Raw genomic sequence first — 6,171 nt, 5'->3', positions numbered from 1 at the left:
TTGGGTTTCCTTTCTACTAGTGTCTTTAATTACATGGACCCTGCTGTGGCCTGCCTCACCCCTCTTGTTGGGGGTTGTCGGCACTTCCCTGGTGGTGGGCGTGCTGTGCGGTTCCGGGGTGGGCACACGATGCTCACGGGTGTTTTCAGCAGCGGCAGATCCTGAGAAGTAACTTGGTGCTTTACATAATCGACCGATCTTCAGTCAGGAGTGTTTTCAGATGTTCTTGAACTCAAAGAACCAAATGCTGCCAGCTGCTATTGATCGCTTCCCCAGCATAAAGCCTAAGGTGTCACTTGGCAGAGGAGCAGGCGTTTCCTCTGGTGGCAATTCATTTTCTCCTTCATTTAAAGCCGGTGATGACCTTGGAGCTCGCGTGCCTGCAGAGTTTTCTTTCCACTCCCATATTTATCATCACCTTTAATCTGTATGATTGCTGCACTTCATCCCTCTGCCTCTCAGCTACCTCCTGCTCTTCAGCAGAAAAGATGGACAGAAAGGCTGGGCAAGGACCTTCCATATTGCATTATCCCAGTGCTCAAGCGTAGCTGGCTCCTCGTGGAGTCATTTTAAAGGTCTGATACTCACTTTCAAGACCTTGCCTTCATGCTCTCTAGTCTGCTTGTAGAGTTTGAGTGTTGGTGGTGGGCTGTAAGACTTGATTGTTTACAAAACAGTGACACCYGTTCAACTCAATATGGACAGAGTTACGATGGAGGAAACATCCTGCTGTGTATTTGCTCCTTTTTCATAAGTCCCATGTTCTATAAAAGGACTGCAGAGCCTAAAGGAATTAACAGGAATTAATATGCAGGAGCATTTCCTTTCCAGTTTGCTAAGTGTGATGTTTACAACTATGGTTTGAGGGGAAAAGAAAGAAAAAAAAAGAAGTTGGGGTTTGTAGAAGAGCTCACACTTTGAACGAGGCAGGTTTTCCCTTTCAGCGTGCACTACCCAGCAAGTACTTCCTCATACCCCGGACAGTGATGCTGTCTTCAGGCTGATCTTTAGTGATAAAAGCAGCCAGAAGCTGAGAGATCTTAAAGCTTGGAAGGACATACAGGGTAATTCAATAGAGCTGATTTGGGTGTTTATTTGGAATTTACTGCAGATTTAACAAGCTTTTGTGCAAGAAATGAAAACAACAAGCGATGGCCGGGCTGGCTCGGTGCATTTGTGATGCTGTGGAGTTGCGAGTTTGCTCTGTCTGTGCCCCAGAAAAGAGCACAGCTGGTTTCAGTGGCATCGGGCCTGAGCTGAAATCCAGCTTCTCAGCATGATTTCCTAGCTCCAGATCYGCTGAAGTCATACAGCTTTTTTTCTTTTTTTCTTCTTCAATGCAGAGTGAGCTTGTGTCTTTCTGCAGCCTACGCTGTAGGCCTGAAGAAATGAATGTGTAAATATTTTGTCTCTCACAGCAGCCCAAGGTCATCTTTCTGGAACAGCAAACAGGCACAGAATCCAAAGAAGATCGGTCCGTCATGTGAGTAAGGTTAGCATCTGCAGTTACAAATGACAAAGGCTATTAATCCTCATGCTGTAATCCCCAAGCTGTTTGCCAGCTGGCAGCAGGAAGATGTTCCTGCTCAACCCACGCAGTTATCCATGTTTTTTCACCTTTATGAAGCAGATACAGGTCAATACTGTAGCCTGGATAAAGAAGTTCGTAGATACCATTCATCTCTTCTAGTATTACAATCCCTCTCTTCTCCACACAGTACAAAAGAGGGTGAAACAGGAGAGCTGCAGGCTGTGCTCTGTCTACTGGTCCCCCAAAATAGAAGGTTGAAGGTGTGATTTGTCCCCCCACCCCCCACCCCACGTTTCTCATGTGAGGATAAATTTTGAGATCTGGCTGCAGAGCCAAACATCTTAAATAACGCTCTGTCACTAGAGAGGTTTTTGCACACCGAGCAGGGGAAACCCAATGCTTGCATAGGGCAGATAAAAGCCCAGTGTTCAGATATTTTCGATCCTCATTTGGGAACCTGCATGGAGATTTGGGTACTTGCCTTGTAACAAGGACATGCAAAACCTGAATCCTACAGTTTGCCACTGACAAAAAAGAAGAAAAATGATTGTGCCAAATGGCAGTGAGACAGGTAGGCCATGGTAACCAGTATGATCTTGCACAGCAAAGAACTGAATAGTTGCCCCATTGCATCCGGTAAGTGATTAGACGGCTGAGTTTAATGCAACAGAGAGCCAAAAGCCAGAGAGAAACAAGATCAATTCAAACTTGCCAATTGCTCATCGCTTTGGAAAATTGGTAAGTAGCGCCTTGGGTCTTACTTAACAAAAGTGTGGTTTAACAAAAATCACAGCTCCTGGAGAACCTGCAGGGTGCTAAGAAGTGAGGATGTAGCATTCTGGCTCATGAATTTCCTCCCATTTGTAGCAGATGAGCATCAAACAGATACCAGATACTCTGGAGGCACATCATATCCAGTGTGGGCTGATCTAGTGGAGTAATGAGAGATGAAGACCTGTTCTTGGCCGTAGGTTTTGCATGACAGTGTTCAAAGCTGGACAGTGCCCTCTGCGGACCATAACTGAAAGGCCAGGCCTGTGGGTCCGTGACTCCTGGGATGGAGGTGTGTGAGCGCGGCTCCACTCAGACACAAAAACACCACCTCTCAGTGCTACCAAACCAGACCTGGCGGTGGATGGCAAATTAGGTACAACTCCACCGTCTTCCCTGAGGTTTGACTCTGACTCCAGGGACAGATTTGGCTTCAAATTGCTATTGTGGTCAAGATCTTGCTCCAGACAGTTCTTTGGGGATTTTCTTCAGCAGTTTGCAGTAGACCGTGGCACCCCTGGAACACTTTACCAAGACCTGAATCTGACAAATTTGACCTGGTACTTAAGCGCATGAGGAGATCCAGAGGCAAAAAAGAACAAAAGAGAAGGGAACTCTAATGTCCTGAAAAGAGCTTGTGGAGGAACATTACGCGTAACTTAGAACAAATATAATACTTTATGTTGTTACCAACACAGACCCAAACTTCCTACTCCCTTGGCTTCCATGAACTAAAAAAAGAAAGCTGAATCTTTGCTGAATCCCACTAGCATGAGCCTTGAACTCCAGTGAAGATGTTTTATTGTGCCAAATAATTCCATTTCTCAGGCTCCTGAGAATATTGCAAATTTCTCTCCTCATTAGCAGCAGGGAAAAATTACTTAATTTTGCCAGTTATCCTCATCCCAGTTGTGTCTTGTTAACACTTTCCAGGTGCTTTTCCTTCACACTATCTCCACCATCACATCTCCCGTATCCTTTCATTAATATCTGTAGAGATCTGCTCCAAGTCAGGTCCGTGCCTGGCAGCAATATTTTATGTTCATGGTGCTCAGGATAAAACCTGTTTTTCAATCTCTTGCTGTCACTATGTGGCATCTCAAGCACAAGTTTTCCAATTAGACCAGTACCACATCCTTCCCGTAAGCCTCTGCTGTCACTGCTGTCTCTTTTGCTGGGCTGCAATCTCTACTGTAACTTCATTGACTTAGAGGAATCATCCCAGTAGAAAATTTTGTCTCCTATTCATCGTGAAGAGAACTCATGAAGAAGTAATCATTTGGTAGACTTAGCATTTAAATACTGTGTTGCATTTATATATGTATATATGAAAATCTTTTTTATGGTAGAGTGCCCCCAGGCATTTGCATGAAGCACATTTCAATGTATATTTGACTGTTGGTTTGAATATACTGTGTATAGTAAGTTATTTTTAGGGCATATTGGCCTATTTCTATATTGGTACAATATACTGTTTTTGACAGGTGTAGGTTTTTACTGTCTCACTGTTGCATTTACAGCTGGACGCTGGAGATGCACTGGCTGGTGTGTGTGTATGTGTGTGTGTGTGTGTACACTCTGTGTTTCTTCTGTGCAGTGCTTGGCTCGTTCTGGGGTGTGTTACAGGGCTTCACCTCCACCGGCTTGTGGGCGAACACGCCTAGCTGGTGGTGTGCGTTTCTACAGGACAGCATTGTAAGCCCCCTTCGGGCATGTCCTGGTGTTTAGAAGAATAATGAGCCTTTAGAGTTTGTTTTCTTTCATTGCCATCATATCCTTAACACAGACCACAAGCAGGTAGCAAGCTGATTGGCATTCTGAGTAATTCGGAGACCTACCTTTGGCTAAGGATGCATCAAGAGTAATACAGATCTTGGTACTCCTTTCCCAAGCTGAGCTATACAAGCACACAATATGTCTTTAAACTGATTGCTTTAAATAATAACAATGCAAACAACTTAATAAACATCAGGTCTCTAACTTCTGTCTATATAAAAACAAGTCTTGTAGAGCTTGAATTTATTGCTGAATTATTTTTACAATAAACATGTCTACAAAAGGAAAATTGTTCATACTGTGGATATTATAAGAAATAAATTCAGATACCCTTTTCACTTTTATAAAGTTCAAAGATTGCACTGAAAATTGTACCTTCTATCTAGTTAATAAATGACTGGTATTGACTGGTAAGGCTACTGGAATGGTATGACCATCATTTTACTTGCTGTGTGCATGATTGAAAGAGATATCTGAAGTGCAAAACTGTGATAAAAAATACGATGAAAAGATGTTTGGATATTCAACAAGAAGAGTGATATGGGTTTATTCTTAGCCTTTCATGTACTTGACAATGAAATATTTTTATTCTACTTAAGTGCTAACGTGCATGATCATACAATATATTGCCTCTTGCTAATTATAGGCTGTGTTAGGAATACTAATGTCTAGATGATATCTGACTGGAAAAAAAGCATTAAACTCAGCTTCTGCAGAGTTCTGTGCAGAAATTATCCATACGTGCATACAACCATCCACACCTTAGAATAGTCTTATTTTGTTATGGTGAATGATGTTGTTACTGGTTTTTATCAATAAAATGGAAGCAGGTGGCTCATGCAGACATGCAAAAACAGTGTATCTTCATTTTTGTTCCCATTGTGGCAGAATCGAGTGAATATGCATCTAGGAGATACGGATGTGTTTTGTTCAGAACAAAGGTGCAGGTGTCCGGTGCATAATACATAACTGCGAGGAGTGGGAAACATCACCTCCCCCCCTTGTCCTCCTGTCCGTCCGCGCTGCTGAACCCAGCAGAGGCTGCTGGCCGTGCGCCACGGGAAGGAAGAGGTTCCTCCTCCCCACAAGATACCACATTTCAACCAGCTATGTGTGGGTGTAATTGTCACTGCTATATCTCCTGTGGGTAGACACCAGCTCCGTGCGTAGGTGTTCATGTCCTGGACATGCGTGTGTGGTGCTGAGAGGTGCCCAGATACCCACCAGCGCGGCCGTGGGGCTTTGCRGCTGATGTGTCCTGCTTGGGAAACAGAGGTAGGAGCTGAAACGTTGTTGGCTTTCCGAGGAGGGCTGTTCCCAGTTACCTGGGCTGTCAGTGAATACCTGGTCGTTTGGGCTGGAAAGCTGAAGTTAGACTGACACGATGCTGCTCACATCGCACTGTTGAGTAGCCTGACTTTATCCCGTGGGCCATTAATGCTTGCATGTACCTTTGATCTTGATATATTTACATGTGTGTAGCATACTTCTGTCAGGTAGGCGGTGTAATCTATGCCAGCATTAAGAGAGTGAAAGACAAAAGCTAAAACATTCAAATTCACCAAGATTTTGAACTGTGGGTAATTTATTCCCTGCAGAACAGCACTACCATATCTGAGAGGTCGGTGATTTACAGCCATGAGAAATCACGATTTCTGAATTCCTGCTTGAATCTGCAGGGCTGGCTTTCCAAGACCAGCCTAGAAATAGAGTTTCTTTTTCTGGCAGCAGTTGGTAGTTTCAGGCTCTGGAAGCCTCAGCAACAGCAGTCAGTATGAGCCCAAGGCACGGATTTAAACACAATCCAGCTCTGAGCTCTTCRTCGCAAAGACCGCAGGGAGGTGAGATAGGAGGAGGGAGTTCAGAAAAACTTATCCTACTTGGCGCAAATTTGTGATGAAAAATGTGTTTGCTAGGGGCTAATGTTGGGTGAGATGACTTGCTCCAGGCCCAGGATGAGAGGGGAAGGGGGTAAAGAAAGCGCTGGCAAAATTTTGCATGAAATGAGACATCAACAGCAATGATTTCTGCAGAGGAAAAACTTGCGTATTTTCTCGAGGTTGCAGCCAGCCCTAGCTGAAAGCTCCTCTGGA

This window comes from Apteryx rowi, unplaced genomic scaffold (assembly GCF_003343035.1).
Source record: "Apteryx rowi isolate R43461 unplaced genomic scaffold, aptRow1 scaffold_78, whole genome shotgun sequence".
Lineage (NCBI taxonomy): Eukaryota > Metazoa > Chordata > Aves > Apterygiformes > Apterygidae > Apteryx > Apteryx rowi.
This window is presented reverse-complemented; position numbering follows the sequence as displayed.